Raw genomic sequence first — 18,346 nt, forward strand, 5'->3', positions numbered from 1 at the left:
TTTAAATCAGTCTTTCTATAAGAATAATGCTGCACTAGTCTTTTAATCTGCATACTGTGAATATAACCAAAGGGGTTTAAAAAAGTAAAAACCAAAAAGCTTTTAGAATTGTTTGGAGAGAAGTGACTGTACATGGAGGATCCTGAATCTTTTTGTTGAAGAAGTACAAAATCTGGCTGCCAGGCTAGAATCTTTGGGATGAGCCCAAGTTATCCAGGTCTTTCTTACCATGATCGCTTCAAAGGAAGAAAGAAGGCCAAGGCAAAAAGGAAAGTGTGTGTCCTAACAGACAGTATGTTTTTCCTCCCATAATATCATTACTGGCGATGGTAATCACATTGCTCTGAAAAGAAAACAGATTTCCATTTTATTTCATGGTCCTAATGAATAGATCTCTATTTATGCTACTACAAAGTCGTTTCAGGGTATGGCTCTTCTTTTTCAGAGTACTTAGAATAATGGATGATCTTTTCTGAAATTACTTGGGTATAATTAAATCTGTGGATTTTGCTGACGACTCTAACAGGCAGGCACTCAAGCTTGTTCCTGGGGGTTTATTATATCAATCCAACAGCAGCTCTCCTGTCTGGCTCTGCCCCTCTCGATGGGTTTATGAACTGATGGTACGTAGTGCCCTTTTCAGAACATCCTGGGTACAGCTGAGAAGGGTTGAGGAGGAAAAGGGGAGCATATTTCTATGGAGATGTTTTCTAGTTGTGCCTTTCTTATGTCTGAAGAGGTTTCATATGAGATAAATCTGCTTAGCTGGGTGGGAAACATCTAAGGAGAATCAGAACATCTGGGCATAATCACTAGACTGACCAAAAGCAATGTGGGGGCAGGGGTCTTGTCCTACTCATTTTTGTGTCACTGATACCTCGCATGGTGATCGGCATGTGGAAGGTTCCCAATAAGCAACTACTGAAGAGACTTGGGACAAACCACACCAAAACTAGGCACCTTGGTTCAGTGTTCAATTTCTATTTTCATAGAATCATAGGGCTAGGAGTTTTCCTGACCTTCTCTGTTTGGGCATGAATATTCCTAAATGAACACAGATGAAGTTGTCTACTCTAGTCTTAAAAAGCTTTTCTGTGTTGCTACCCTCTGTAGCAGTAACTATTTCTAATAGTTGACAGTTATTCAAAATACCTAACCCAAATTTGCCAGTGTGCATCAAAGTTATTCTTTTTTGTTTTCTCCTTCCTTCAGTAAATCTTTTCCTTCAACTATAACACCTGTAAAATTGCTTTACTAGAAAATAAACTACTGTCTAAAAGCCTTCTCAATTCTCTTCCGAAATTCTTGGAGAACAACAGCAATCAAAAAGTGGAAGAGGGGATAATAGAAACAGAGTATAGGAAAGAGGAGGAGAGGAGAAATCACGGCTTCCAGAGGACTTTTTCTCCCTTAGAATGAAATGAGAAGGAGCTCCTTCCACCATACTCAGCATGTGGTACTTTTGTCTCCGGCTCTATACTTCTTGTTAAGAATGGTGATTGTTCTAGGTGCCCGGTCTATGTTTCAGAGGCAAGAGAATGTCAATTCCTTCCTCAAATGCCATCATTGTCATTGCTTTCAACTTGACCAATGCTGAGTTCTGCACATCTTACTTAAATAATCTAAAATAGGACAGAGGACACTGGGAGTGTACTTCTGCATCACCACAGCAGGTACATCTCGACCCACTGACTTATCTCCACGGATCACCTTGCCAATTTCCAATCACATTACTGATTTCTCATTAGAGAGTGAAGCTTAATAGCCAAAGGTGACTCTTCTTCAATTTGACTCAGAAAATTAATTTTTCACTCCCTTACACCTTTTTGCTATGGTAAGCTCAAAATTTCAGGCAATTGAGAGATAATATTTGCTCACTCCAAAGCTGGGTTCCCAGGAGAAAGCCCACTTAGTTTTTGCTTTTGTCTGGATTTGATATCTATGTTTAGATCTCATTTGACAGAAGGAATGAAAGTAAGGAGTCTGGGTGAGATCCTTCATTGGCTATTCTAAGGTTTTATTTTGGGGTAAATGGGTAGGAATCACATAAGAAGAATGGTAGAAAAAGTTTAAGGTTTGGGGAAAAAAAACCTCTTGCGTAATATCCATTAACTAGGTCTTGTTTCATCACTTCTAGAAGGCATGAGATTGAACAGTTATTTGGCATGACCATTCATTTAGTTCTAAACTTACAGAAGTAATCATAAATATTGATTTTCCCTACATCACAGTGTGAATATGAGAAATGTCCAGAAAAGGAGTGCTACAAAAATAACAATGATATAGCAAAGTGAGGATTTCCTAGACTATTTAAGGATGGTGTCACAGGCATAAATGTTCTTGGTGACCAAGCCTGGACTATAGGGCAGAGGTGCATCATGCAGTTCTTGAGCCAGCAGCATGAGCAACTCCAGGGAAATTGTTCAAAATGGAAATTTTTGGTCCTACCCAAGACCTACTGAGTCAGAAACTCTGAGGATAAGAGTGTTTCTGATGTGAACTCAAGTTTGAAACCTGCCGAACTGGTGCAAGAGCTTTTGCATCATGTAGACTTGGACCTCATAGCACCTCTGTCACTTGTAATTTCCATGCTTGGTGTAGATTACATGACCTCCTGCAACCTTGGTTTTCTTATCCATAAGAGGTGATAACAACTCCTTCTAGGATTGCTGTGAATATTGTGTGGCTAGATAAATTAACCCTTATTTTGTACTTACTGTGTACCATCACTATGCCAAGGGCTCTGCATGTAATGACTCATTTACTTCTCACAACAACCTGGTGAGACATGACATTTTATAGGTGAGGAAACGGAGGCAGAGAGAGGCTAAATAATGTGCCCAAGCTCCATAACTAGTGAGTAGTGGAGACAGACGTGAACCAGTCAGAAGCCAGAGCCTTTGCTCTCGATCACCTGCCATTTGTAAGGGGGCTGACGCATAGTAGGGGCCTGACACATAGTAGGGACCTAGTAAATGTTAATTCTCTTTCTTACTTTATCTTCCTGGAATGCCATTGTAATTAACTATGGCGAATTCATAAATTGCTAGTTCAGTCTGGTTATATTAATAGGAAAAAATTTAACTTTGAGCGTAAATTGAAAACCAAATCAACAGAGATTCAAATAAACGCTTACAATATGCATAATTCTTGGGCATTCGAGGGAGCCAGTATAAGGAACCCTACAATCTTGACCTTTTCTCTCTGCCTTATGAGTTTAGCCTGGAAGAATTAATTGGAAGCTAGGTTTTCAAACTTGTCTGCTCCAGGTCCCCTTTACACTCATAAATTATTGAAAACTCCAAAGAAATTTTGTTTATATGAGTTTTATCAATCAATGTTTACCATATTAGAAATTAAACTAGAAATTGTTAAAATGTTTAAGAATAAGAATTACGTTAACATAAATAATTTCTTTTAATGAAAAATAAGCATACTTCCAAAAGAAAAGCACTAGTGAGAAGAGTGCTATTTTTCTAAGTTATTACAAATCTCTTTAATGTCTACTTAATAGAGGACAACCAGACTCTCATGTCTGCTTCTGAATTCAATCTGTTGCAATATCACATATCAGGTAGCTTCTAGAACACTCCCCTGTACACTTGTAAGGTAAATAGTTTCTTAGTATTATTATAAAATACTAAGTATACTTAGTATTATTATCAAAATAATTTTTTAGTAATAAATAATTATTAATTTCTTAGTATAAGAAGTAGTATTGTGTACTCTATTTTTTAGTATTATTTTATTTTCTTAGTATTATTATAAAAATAATTTAGTATTATAATTTCTTAGTATTATTACAAATAATTTATTAGTATTATTTAAAAAATAATAATTTTTTAGTATTATGATAAAAATAGTTTTGACCTCACAGATCCCCTGAAAGAGTCTTGGGACTGCCAGGGGTCCTTGGATTATACTTTGGGAACCCTCTGGGCTAGTTGACAGTTGGGTGGGAGTGCACCATTAATCCAGAATACGCATACTCTAAATCTTTCTCTTTCCTCTTGATAACAATTTTTGGGCACTAGTTTATTAGCAAAGAATTAACCAAAGTGAAGTCATTTACATGGAGCTATGCCAGGAACCCCAAAGAGACACGATAAAGTAACACAACTGCAAAATTCAAACAAAATTTATTTTGATTAGCTTATCACTATAAACTTTGACATCTGAATAAAACCATTTGCAACATCAACGGAAATAGAGCAGAAATAAGATAGTGAGAAAGAGGATAGGTGAGTTTCCAGGACAAAAAGTAGGATTGTGTGTGTGTGCGTGTGTGTGTACTCATTGCTCATACATGTTACAGAATGCCTGATTGATATGCTGTGCTACAGCAACCTGTGTTAGGGGATATGTAGAAGTTTAGTATTTCTGAGTCTTATTAAACAGTGTATACTTGAATTCCTTAAACAGTGAGTTTAAGGAACATCTGAAGCTTACTAACAGTAAAGTAAATCTATTTCAACAAGTATTATTTAGGCTCCAATCTTTGTTCAAGAAAGTGAATAGACAGCTTCCCTTAACCTTCTGGAAGCTTATTTTTAGTCATCAGGGATGATGTGAATGGAAGATGATGTGATGGTTTAAAGGGAATGTTCATCCACATTTGCTTTATATGTAAGCAGTCTGCAGACAGATTTAAGGCAGTAATTATTAGTTCTTTTACTTACTGCTTCACCCAACCAGGAATTGTACTGTGTCAGTGCAGGGGATCAGAATTGGCCACCCCAAAACATGTCTCTTTGGCTTGATTATTTTTAAGAACAAAAGATTCTGTTGGAAACTTTGACCTTACCCCTAAGTTCCTAAAAGAATTCAAGACAAAAGGGCTGTCCCAGGACAGGTCATGACCAGATAAACTCTGGGTATGATAGACTGGGAGGATCCTTGCTAATCCCATTTCTATCAAAGTTCTCTCTCTCTTAGGGGTCAAATTGTCTATAGATGGCCCAGAAAACATTTGTTTATCAAACATTTGCTTTTCCATCTCCATGTAAATTGCCTTCCTCCCCTTTGAAGTCTCAAACCCTTACCCCCAACATCCTCCTTTGTCCTTAGCTGAAGATGGTATTTAAGGTGGTGGCTTCAGCCATTTTGGTGAGTTACTCAGTTTTCCTGGGTTTCTCCCATGTATACGTGCTATTAAACCTTGTTCGATTTTCTCCTGTCATTCAGTCTCAGGTCAATTTAATTCTTAGAGCAGCCAGAAGGACCTAGAGGATAGAGGAATAGTACTTCAACCCCTACATGGAGAAGAAATATTTAAGTAAATTCACCACAGCATCTTTGCTATTTCATTTGCTAAGTTTCTTAAACTTCATACTTTACATGTGAATGCAACATGCTTACCAACCACAGTTTTGATGTTCTTAAGAAAGGAGGAGTATGATTTGTTATAAAAGTATAGAAAAAGTTTGCATACTTTGTACTATACAAACATATGATATCCCAATTCAATTTCACTGCCACCGTTGAGTCTGGTAAAATTCCAATAGGTTAAACAGGATGACTCATGCTATAATGATGCAGAGTTTAGCCAGAAGTGGTACATAAAATATATACAATGAACATAATGTTTAGTATAGTATAGATTATATTTGGCATGTTCGGTAGGTAATTTATAAGCACATCTGAAATTTTATATCATCTCCACCAGATGGGAAATAAACAGTAACAGGAGCTGTTAATTTTTTTTATTATACATTAGGAGAAAAGGAGTAATAATGTTAGGAAAAACATATTGAGGCTAAAAAACTATATAAAATGTTTTTAAAACCCATTCTAAAATCTGGAGGAAAAAAAGAAATAAAAAGTGAGTTGAAATGTTTCAACATCTGTTATCAGTAATGGCAGCCCTAAAAAATCTGTCGCTGTTAGGTAAGAAAAATATTTTCTGGTTAAAATACAGCCAGCTGGTTTTGGAGATGCTGGGAGCAAGTATTTGCTGAGTAGAGAAAGTGAAGAAAAACTTTACAAACTCAAGTGTGAGGCAAATGAAGACAGTTCAAGTCTTAAATACTGGTTTAGATTTGAAAGCACTTGGTTGCATACACACACACACACCACACACATTGTCTTTTGTGGGCAGAGCATTTTGAGGTGCCCATTCTGGGTGCTGCCTTGAACCCTGACTGAACCACGTGAGGAAGCTTTCCCTCGTATCACCTTTATTCAAAGTGTAGTTCAGGGTCTTCACTCTCTCTTTCTAAGTTTTGTTGCTTGCTGCCTCCAAACTGGTGTACTGGAGACGAATCTTTCCTGGCTGTGCTCACCCCTCCACAGTCATCCTCTTACAAATAGATGTGGTCATGTCATTCCCAGGCTCACTCAACTTTGCTGGCCCTGGTTGCTCCAGCAAGGCCTGTCAGACTCTTCATTCTCCCACCAGCACGCTTCTCCCACCGCATCCTCAACCACCCTCACTGCATCCGCCTAGAGCCACCACATTTTCCACAGACTGAACATTTTTAAATTCCTCTGTGCTTTGCACGTGCTCTTCCTCCAATCTGGAGGAAAGTGCGTCTCCATGAACTGCTCTATCTATGGAGATCCTGCTCCTTTCATAAGATATTGGCCAAATATTTCTCTCCTGAAAAAATCTCCAGGTCTCTCAGGGCAGGGTCCCTCTGCCTCCATCAGTATTCTTGACAAGGGGACTCTACTCACAACGTTATGGAAATGCTTTTTATATTGTGTATTCATTACATGTTTACAGTTTTGTTAAAAGATAAACTGAGGCATATTAAAAATTTTGAGGCAATTTGACTGAAAATCAATTTCAATGGGCAGTGCCAAACTGGAAGTCCTTAGGAGTACTCCACCTCCAGGAGCCTGGGGAAAGAGTTTTATAGAGAAAAGGTGGAAGCAAAGAAAGGAAATTACTGATTGGCTGTACGTAAAGCTTAGTTGGCTATTTGTGATTGGTTGTCCTTAGGTTTCAATTTTGTATCCTTGAGGCATTTACAGGCTTAGAGTTTCGTTTGCTAGGGTAGCCCACCAAGGCATTAGAGCCACCTCAGTCTAATGGCCTTCTTGTTTAATTAACTTAACCCTTTTCCCTGGATTGTGGGCTCCTTCTGGACAGAATCTTATATTTTCATCTCTGTAGCCCTACAAATGGCATTTCCTTGGTGATCAAGAAATGTTTGTTGATTGAACAATTAACTGGTGACAATATCTGAACTGCCTTTAGCAGCCATGGAAGCCTGTCATTCCAAAATCAGAACTGAGAGAGGAATGGAAATATGTGTGAGAGAATAATCGAGGTGGTGGTGAACAGATGAAATGGAGAGCAAAGGCCAGCTGCCATTCTAAGAACTTATGCAGAAAGTCAGAGGAAACGAGGAGATCTGCGAGAAAGGGCGACGGCAGAGTGGGGAAAATTCCACAGGAAAGGGAGGCTGAGGACAAGCGAAGAAGAACAAGGCCTCTGGTTTATGCCCAAGTTCCTTCTCTGAAGGACAATCTGATAGAGGCCTTTAGAATTAGAGGGGGAACACAGTATTGGTAAATTGTGCTTAACAGTGCCAAGTGCTTTGTTCTTGTAAAAGGTGATGGACCTGGCAAAGAGTTAATGCCCTTTAGAGAAAGGTGATAAGAACAGATAACGCTAATGTAATTTTTCATCAGGAGAACAAACCGAGGGAGTGTTCCTGAAGGCAGACGGGAGGACAGTCCCGTCTCCTCTGCGAAGCTCCTTCGGTTCGGTCAGTTGCTCCAGCCTGACCCAGGCTGCTTTCTGAGGTCAAAGACCATATCTACCTGCCACTGGGGACCACAGAAAGCAAAGGGCCTGAACTGATGTCGTAGGGATTTAAAAAAGCCTGCTGCCTCTCACTTTTGGGGCTGGCTAGTCAGAGGGCTGGGTTCCAGTCTTGCAGTGTCTTCCATCCCCCAGGCTTCTGAGTCCACCCTCGTAGCCTCTGACCTCCCGCCTGCCTTCCTTGGTCTCTCTGCCTCCATCAATAGTTTGCCTGTCTGTACCAGCAGCAGCCCAAGCCAATCAACTCAGCGCCTAGAGACTGAGCGTGCTAAGTCTCCCTCCCCTCCAACCACATCATCTTTCTCAAAGAAGATGCATGAGAAAGGAAACTGTTAGCAGAGAGGAAGGAAGAACTAGCAATGGGCTTTCCAGTCTTAACTGGTGGAAGGATTTGCCCTCTAATTATGCAGTGTGGCTAGTATCCGCATAAGATTGACCCTGCCTGCTATCTTTACATGGCTAGTGTCTGCATGAAGCTGACCCTACCTGCTATCTTTATGTACAGTTCACACGGGTGCTGAAAAGAAGAAAAAACATGCTCACACATGGGAAAGTACCGAACAGTTCGAGCTAGGATAAAATGTAATCCAGTCCACTCTTATTTAGCCGGCTGATGGGATTGTGCTTAACTAGGATGAAAAGTGAGAGCACGTGACCAGCTCAATCACCACTAGGGGATGGAAGTGGGCTGACCTTGGCTTATGTGAGAGGCTTGGGGTCAGTGAAGGGGATTGACAGGCCTCTGCCCGCAGCCCTTTCCTCACCCAGGCCATAATGAAGCTCAGAGGAGTTCAGCTCTGCACAACCAACTGAGCTACGCCTCTCCCACCACTAATTCCTACGAATCTAGAAAAGGTAGCTGGGGAAGCAATTAGAGAAGAAAAAAATGTTTTTCGTAGTCTCATTGCCTTTTTTACAAAATCAGGGTTTTGTTGCTTCTGTTGTCGTTTTTTCCAGCACAGAGCCAAAGGAAATAAAGCAGTCCCAGACTTTAACATCAAATTTCTGCTTTCAAATTGCTAGGGGAGAAAATAAAGTATAGATGAAAGAGCCGACATGTGCATACCCAAAACACACGTTTCTAGTGCTGAATCTTCGTACGTATGCATTTGTTTTTTTCCATGTCATATTAATTCTCTTTAATTTAACAAATATTGACCATATTCTGTTTATAAAACACAGAGCTATAGGTGTGGAAAGAAGGGAAAAAAATAGCTCTGCAATTCTGGAGCAGATCTGGTGCAGCAGGAGCCATAGATAAGAGTCTCCAAAACAAGGATTAGGGCGAGGATGCATAATGGTAATGTGGGGGACTGGAATTGGCCACCCCAAGATATGTCTCTTTGGAACAAGGATTATTTTGCCTGGTTACTTTTAAAAACTGCAGACAGGAAAGAAACTCTGAAAAGTACAGTTTACTTACCCTTTGTTAAGAGATGTTTACATTGTAAAGGAAATCTCCATCTGCAAAGGTGTCTCCCTCTCTGTACAGGAAGAAGCGGGGATGACTTTGTCTCTGGAAACTCTTATCAATGCAGAAGGCAAGGACTTAAATCTGCATAATAACCTGACCCTGGTTTACTGTACTTGTCTGGTAATCTCCCGTAGCTGATGCGCCCCACCCCCAACATCCTCCTTTGTCTTTAGCTGAAGATGATATTTAAGGTGGTGGCTTTGGCCATTTTGGTGAGTTGTTCAGGTTGCCTGAGCCTCTCCCATGTATACCTGTTATAAAGCTTTGTTTAATTTCCTCCTGTTATTCGGTCTCATGTGAATTTAATTTGTTCTCTGGCCAGAAGAACCCAGCTCTGGTAGAGGAAATGTCTTCCTCCCCTACGGTAATTATGACACTAAAGTGATTATCACACACTTTTTGAGCTCATCTTGTATCTTCTCAGCTTCACCTCTTCCCAGAAACTTTTGCAGGGACCATTTCTCTACTGGCTTCAATCCACTTTGCACAAGAGCTGTCTGTCAGTGCCTAGCCTTGGCTTGTGGTGCTTGCTTCTTGCCCTGGGTCTTACGTGAAGCAGTGGCATAGGACACTGCAGGAAACCACTGACTCATGTTTGGAAATGGCAGGAGAGTTAGCAGGGGTTGGACTCAGGGGCATCTTTGATCAATCAGGAACAGAAACCCATGGATAAATGCTTCCCCCTATTGTCATCCAGGAAACACAAGTCTGAGGCAAGTTCCATAAGGTTCTCCAGGAGGTTCTGTAGAGTCCATCCCATCCCTTGCAATGGTAAGCAATCCTGCCTTTGGCTTTCCATCCTTCCTGTATTCCTGCTTCCTGGGCTTATTTCCCAAACAATTTATATACACGTGGGCCTTTGCTTCAGGCTATACTTTCAAAAGAAGTCAGGCTAAGAAAAATAATATGATTTAATATTTTTGAGCATTTCCTTTGTATCAAGCATCACATTGAACACTCTGTATGTGATAGCTGAGACGATTCTTTCCAGATCTCTCTTAAGGTAGGAGGAAGTAGTATTCTCACTTTACAAATAAAGAAACAGGTTTAAAAAGCTCAGTAACTTCAGTGACAATGCCATGTTCTTGGTGACAGTGCCAAAATTTAAATACAGGTTTAATGTCAAAATTCTCACAGCAACAACAAAAAACTTAAAGGTGTATGGTTAGTGTGGTGGCCATTGGGGTGCCCTCTCCATCATCTGTTCCACTCCTCTGTGTATAGCCAAATGGTTTGGATGGGCTTGCTTTGGCCTTCTTCCCCAACTTCAGGGGTGTCCCATGATTGGTCTAAACCTGATTAATCCCACCATCCTTGCCATAGTGATTGCTTCAGACGTGTCAGAACACAGCATTTCCCAAGTCACAGTGCTAGGTTCACGCAGGAGCCCATCACCCAAGATGCTTCCATCAGAGGTCTCTAATGGCATAACATCGAGGTGCTCAGAGCTCAATCTTTGGGCCTCTTGTCTATCCGTACTTGCTCACCTGGTGACCTCATCTAATCTCATGGCTTTAAATACCATTTATATGCCAAAACCCCCAAATGACTATGTCTAGCCCAGCCCTCTTCTTGAAACTTTAGACTTCTTTGTACAACTACCTCTTAGACATTTCCACTTGGGTGTTTAATAGCCATATAAGACTTAACATGTCCAAAAGTGAACTCCACATCTCCTTCTTTCTCATCTCAGTCAATGCCAACTCCAAGCTTCCAAATGCTCGGACCAAAATTTTGGAGGTATCCTTGCCTTTTCCCTTTTGCTCATAATTGCAACCATTCATCAGCAAATGGCTGGCTCGACATTTAGAATATAAATGGAATCTGACTGTGACTCTGCCTTGCACTGCCACCACCCTGTGAAGCCACCTACCATTTGCCTGGCCTCTTGTTCAGCTGGCTGCTCTGTAGTCCCACAGCCTGCCTCCTACTGCTCCCATGAGAGCACTTACCTTCTTTGACACTTTTTTTAACCTTTGCAAAATGCTTCCCTCATTCTTACAGAATTAAGCAGTTATGAATTCAGGGCTGATAAGGTATAACTGTCATCAGCATCTCAGTAAGTCCCTTGGGGCAAGGCAGTTTTTTGGTGATTGTTGAAATGCCCTGGAGGCTTATGGAGTGACATTTTAAATGACATCTGTGACAGAGAAGGGGAAGCTGTTCCTATCTTGAACTGACTCATCCTGAGAGGTCAAATCATTGCTTGGGACAATTTTTATATATTCACCTATGACTTGAGTACCTTGATATAGGGAAAGAGCTCCAGGCCACAAGTTAGGAGAAAGGATGTTAGTTCTGCTCAATTAACTTTTTCCCTTGGATAAGTCACTTGTGTTTCTGAGTTATTTAGTCTCCTCATGTGTAAAATGGGATAAATAATACCTGCTTACATATCTCACAAAGCTGCTATCTGTTTGAAATGATGTGATTTATAAATGACAGGTTTATAACTGGTTCCCATGAAATCCTGTTAAAAGATGTATGGGAACTCCTGTGTCCCCTGAATTGTATGTAAAATTTTGTCTGTGTATGTGCATAATGTACTTTTTCTTTTTTCTGGAAATAGAGTCCATAGTTTTCATCACCTTCTCAAGATGACCCAAGCGAGATCAAGATCTTCTGGTATAGGTGCTTTGTAAACCAGAAAATACTATTCACATAAAAGTACCATCTGTTGGACTCCTTACATCATCCTCAATGACCTCATTGTGTATGGGGATGGGAACTCTTTAGTAAGAAATTGTGACTTTGGCTTTGAAAACCAACAATGAATCAGGTTCGTGTGTCCATAGCTCGTTAGTAAGGTTGGTAAACATGGCTTGACAGAAAATTTTCCAGTATAGATAGTTGAACAATCCTGACGCTGCTCTAATCTAGACCTGACTATGCTCTAATCTAGACCTGACTATGAAGTTCTGAAGGCCATTGAGGTAACTATTACTAAAATATCTTATTGTGATTCTCAAGACACAAAAGGTTACTACAGTGAAAATTTCCTTCCAGTCTAGTTCACTCCTCCCACCCTCCTTCCCTCTTTCTTCTCTTCCTCCCTCCTCCCTCCCTCCCTCATTCCCTCCCTCTCTGCCATCCGTTCTTCCTTCCCTAGACATTTACTGAATGCCCAGTGGGCCTTGAACAGCACTGTGCTGGCACTGGTTCCTGGAGGAGGCTTGTCCTGTGAGTGTGTAATGGGTACACCCTGGTCCTGGGAGGTAAGTGCAGACGGGGAGGCGGAAGCCTGTCTGGGAGTCCAGCTCTGCTATTCAAATCGTTCTCTGACCCTCTGTCGGTCACTTAACCTTCTGTGCTGCTATTTGCTCATCTGTAAAATTTCTCTCCCTCTTGGGCACAATGTGAGGATAAAAGAAAATAATAGGTGGCAAAGTGCACTGAATGGTAAAAGTCTAATACTAAATCAAAGTATTATCATTTTAGAAGTTTATCTCTGAGTAGTGCTGACACTGACATATGGAAGTTAAAGCTGTAATTAGGGGCCTGCTTCATCTTTAATCCACCAATAATAAAGTGGGCTCCAAGCAGTGACCCAGTTTCAGGTACTCGAGGGTTATTTGCAACTTTTCTTCTTTTTCTTGGTATAAGTACAAGAACTCAGAATCTTTCAGGACAATTCCAATATTAACCAGTCTGCATTCTTGCTTCTAAGTATGGGTTCAGAGAATATATTGTTAAAACTATTAGGAGCTTTATTAATGGTTGTAGGCATGTGTGATGGTTTTATTTAGTTCAACAAATCTTGACTGGGGCCAGTTATGGGACAGACCTTGGCGATACAGAGATGGGAAATATACATCCTAGACCTGAGGGAGCTAACAGGCTAGTAAGAGGAGACATCTTAAGAAAATGTGTTCAAAATGATGGGAATATATTTATAACAGATCTCCTTTAGTGAGCATATACCTCACACTAGAGATTTTCATAAGTTATCATTTTTAAACCTTCTAGCAACATAATGAGGTAGGTAATTTTATACCCATTTTCAAAAGGCACACCTGAGCCTCAGAAATGTTGAGTAACTTGGTCAGCATCACAAAGCAAATAGGCTTCAGCCAGGACACAAAGTTTGGTCCATCTGACCTCCGGATGCTGTAGGGGAGCAGAGGAGAGCACTTTGCCCCCAGGGAGGCAGAAAGGCAACTAAAGGATTGCATTGAAGACTAAATCTAGCAATGTACCTGCCTAGTGCTGGGGGGTGGGATATGCTCCCTTTATTGATGCAGTTGGATTACATCCTGATTTTGGAAAACCAAATAAATGTTTATCAAAGAAGCCCTCTCATCATCTGGATAATTGCAATATATAAAAAGGTATAGGTAACCTGAAAGTTTTCATTATCCAAATCCCAAAACTTTTTAAATCAGGGGTTGGCAAGTGATGACCCATGGGTAAAATCTGGACTGTGACCTGTTTTTGCATAGCTTGCTAGAGCTAAGGATGGTTTTTATATTTTTAAAAGATTATCTAAAGAAAAAAAAAAAAAGAATGTGCAACAGACACCATATGTAGCACACAAAAGCCTGAAATATTTACTGTCTAGCCCTTTTAGAAGAAGTTTGCCCACCTTTCCTTTAAATTATAATAACTGGGGGCTGGCCCGGTGGCGCAGTGGTTAAGTTCACACATTCTGCTTCGGCGGCCTGGGGTTCGCCGGTTCAGATTTCGGGGGCAGACCTATGCACCACTGATTGAGCCATGCTGTGGCAGGCATCCCACCTATAAAGTAGGGGAAGATGGGAACAGATGTTAGCTCAGGGCCAATCTCCCTCAAAAAAAAAAAAAAAAATGTAAGTTATAATACCTTGTTTATTTCCTCAGGGAAGGGCACGTCTTCAAGGAGAAGAAAGGCCTAGTGGGCCCTGGGTATATGTTTTCCACCAACTGAGTGGCTGTGGGAGCCGGGGAGATGCACCACTCAGATGTCCCTTCCGAAGAACACTTGCTCTCTCTTAAGGAGTGCAGTCCGTGTCTGTGACGCCTCCAGGGTGTGCCTCAGCTGTTAGGCTGAGGCCCTGCTATCCTGGACAGTGATGGGTCCCAGAATATGCCACCCCAAAATATGCCTCTTTGGCGTATGGATTATTTTGAGCTAAAGGATATTGAGAACCAGCAGATGCAGGAAAAGCTCTAAAACCAGGCTCCAAGTGTTCCTTTTGTAAAGGAAATTTACATTTGTAAAGTAAATTTCCATTCTATCTCCCTGTCCTATACCAGGAAGAGGACTTTTAACAACTTGTCCGAGAGAAGGCACCAATTTAAATCTGCATCACAAAGCTTACTAAACACCCCTGTTTGCCATACTTTTCCCTGAACCCCTTCCTATAACTTGCCTCCCCTGCCCAGAAGTCCGACTGCCCTTTGCCTTTGTTTAGCCTAAGATGGTGTCGAAGCTCAAGTTCTAGGCACCTCTTTGGCTTACTCATCACTGGGTGCTCATGTGTAGTTATGTAATGCACCTCTTAATAAACTTCTGTTTGTTTTTCTCTTGTTCATCTATCTTTCGCCAGTCTAATTTCAGGGCTCCAGCTGGAGAACCTCAGATGGGTTGAAGAAAAAGATTTTTTTCCTCCTATAATTATAGCAGCCCCAGCCAATGTCTGAACATGACAGGTGTCAAATGGGTTATCCTGGGATAAACAGCTTTCCTTCCATTTAGCATCGGACTGCATATAGAAGATAACCAAGTTAGGAAAAAAGGTATCAAGATAAGATCACTTTGGGATAGCAAAATATAATTTTACTTGAACTTTGTATGACAGTCAGTTGCATAAACTAAGGCGGTTAAAGGAGCTGGGCTTGCTAGATTTAGCAAATGAAAATATAGGATACCCAGTGAAATTTGAATTTCAGATAAACAACAAATCTTTTAAATCATAAGCATTTCTCATATGGGAGAGCCAGAGTAGACTGCCTTTAAGAGGAGTCCTGCATTGGGTGAAGAAAAGGAAAATATTTTAGCGTGACTATGTCCCAAATATTGGGATCTACTTGTACTAAAAAAATTATTCACTATTTACCTGAAATTCAAATCTAACTGCATGTCCTTTATTTTGTCTGACAGCTCTAGTTATGGTGTTATCTGCTTAGAGAAAATCTATTGAAACACAAATCATGTCTCAATTCTTCAGAAGGACTAGTGTTTTAAGGTTAGATGGGACTTTGAGATTCTTTAGTCTAATATGTTTATTTTTAGATGAGGGTAAGAAGTGTCTTGTTTGGGGTCATGAAGCAGAACTACGTCTAACTTCCGAGCTCTCTGATTCCCAGTTCAGAGCTCTTTCTACGCCATTACTCAGTCCCCTTCCAAAAAAGACATGTTTCCGACACCTGCGATTCAGTACTATTTTTTTTTTATGTGTGTGAGGAAGATTGGCCCTGAGCTGACATCTGTGCCAATCTTCCTCTATTTTATGTGGGATGCCACAGCAGCATGGCTTGATGAGTAGTGCTAGGTCCGTGCCTAGGATCTGAACCCGTGAACCCTGGGTGGCTGAAGCAGAGTGCAAGAACTTAACCACTACACCACTGGGCCAGCCCTTCAGCGCTATTCTTTTGAGTTTCATTTGCTTCCTCTTCTTCTTCGCCCTTTCTTATCAAATAGGTCTTCATTATGAAATGGTTGTTTTATTTTTGTTGATAGAAATCTGAATAGTTACTAGGCTTTACAAAGTGTTAAACCTGTCTGCTTGTGCCCATACATTTATATTTCTATTTTCAAGATTAAAATATTTATTGTAGAAAATTCAGAAAGTATAAAACAGTACAAGGAAGAAAGTAAAAATTACCCATAATTTACCATGTTTGTAGATAGCAACTATAGACATTTTGGTAGGACCATTATTTTTCTATTTAAAAAAAACCCCACAAAATTGAGGTGCAAAATTATAGATACATAATTATAACCTATATCTATCTATCCATTATAATTATGTGAAATACACATTACATATTTTATTATTTTATATTTATTTTTCTTTCTTTTTTTTTTTTTTTTTAAGGATTGGCACCTGGGCTAACAGCTGATGCCAATCATTTTTTTTTTCTGCTTTATCTCCCCAAACCCACCCTGTACACAGTTGTATATCATAGGTGCAGTTCCTTCTAGTAGTGGGATGTGGGACACCACCTCAACGTGGCCTGACGAGCGGTGCCATGTCTGTGCCCAGGATCTGAACCCTGGGCAGCTGCAGCGGAGCCAGTGAACTTAACCACTCGGCCACAGAGCTGGCCCCTTATTATTTTATATTTATTTTTATATATTTTAATTTAAAAATTATAATTATATATTGTTACATATTTTATATATTCACATGTATTGTATATTTTGAATATTTCTAAGATATATATAAACTATCTATATATTTTATAACCTGCTTGTATAAGTTAACAAAATCCATATGTATCTTTCTTGTTATTAATATTTTCTATCACAGGATGCCTAATGGCTGGATAGGGCTCTATTGCATGGATATACTATGTTTTATTCAATCATTTCCCTATTGAAATATATTGTTCCTTTTTCTTTTTTTCCCTGATAGTAATTGGCTCTCCAATGAAATTATTATAGATAAAATTTTGCACACTTTCCTGATTGTTTTCACAGTTAGAGGGTAGACATGATTGCTGAGTTGTAGAAGGAGCTTGTTTTAAAGGTTATTGATTTATGATACCAAAGTATTCTGCAGAAAGATTGGGCCAGTAAATAGTTGACAAGGAATGCATGGGAGCACACCTTTCCTGCACCTTTGCCAACCGTAGTTTTTGGAAATTTATTTAAAAAAAGGTGTTCCTAAGAAAAGTAAAACAATGACATAAGGTTCTCTAACTTTCGTTTCATTGGTAACAAAAGAGAGGTCAAGATTTTTCCACGCATTTATAGGCCATCTGTGCTTTTTCTACAGTGAATTGTTCATTTTTCTTTTTTGCTTGTATACTTTTTCCCCATTGGAATGTCCATTTTCTTACCAGCTGGAATTAAAAAAAAAATTAAGATTCTTAATCTTTTGTTTTATTGCATGCCAATAATAATTTTTCCTAGTTTGTCATTAGCTTTTTAATTTTATTTATGAATGTTTTTATTGTGCCAAAGTTCTGAGTTTGTTTATAATTAATTCTATGAATTTTTCCTCATAGTCTTTGAAGTTGTGCTGAGAAAGACCTTCCTTCGTTTGCAAAAATAACTACTCATCTGTATTTTTCTTCATTTTTTAACGAACAAATTGAGCTGTTTGCATTTAACTCTTTATCCCAGCCTGAATTTTTTGCTGTGCGATCTTTTTCTTGATTTTTGTGATCTGAGCATTTTAAACACATTTAAAGAGAAACAAATCTGCAATGAAAACAGAGTTTTTCGCATACAGTCATTTCCTCCATTTCTGCATAGAAGAAGTACATATGCAAAGAATACTAAATGTTATGACCCCCAGTGAGCTCCCAGGAGACAGCCTTCTTTAAAGTCTTGTGCTTCAAAGGACCTGCGAACAGAGAAGGCTTTTCTCTTCCTATTGACCTATTATATTTGCATAATATTTTCTGATGTCACCTAGTAGACGAGGGAAGACTTGTTATGGCATCAGAAGGCAGAACTAGGACAGATGGGTGAAAGTCACACAGACACAGAGCTCAGCTCAAAGTAGGGAAGACAGCGCTGCCTGGAAGTCATTGTTTTGACCTTCTGGTCCAAGTGGGCTCAGAGGCTGTGTGTGCCTTTGCTCAGAGAGATGCTTTTCTTAGGATGCTTTGTGGTGAGAATTCACGGACAGGTACTCCATCATCATGCGAACGATGTCTTTCAGTTAAATAATTTAAACTTCACTGTTCTACTTTCTATTTATTATCTCCAAACTAGGCACTTAAAACAACTATATTCTTTTACTTACAATTTTGTGGGTGGGGAATTAGAGGGAGGGGCTGGCTCATGGCCGAGTGGTTAAGTTTGTGCCCACTGCTTCAGAGGCTAGGGGTTTGCCGGTTCGGATCCTGGGCACAGACATGGCACTGCTCATCAGGCCATGCTGAGGCGGCGTCCCACAAAGCACAACCAGAAGGACCACAACCACAATATACAACTATGTTGTGGGGGG

Source organism: Equus przewalskii, chromosome 1 (genome assembly GCF_037783145.1).
Source record: "Equus przewalskii isolate Varuska chromosome 1, EquPr2, whole genome shotgun sequence".
Taxonomy (NCBI): Eukaryota; Metazoa; Chordata; class Mammalia; order Perissodactyla; family Equidae; genus Equus; species Equus przewalskii.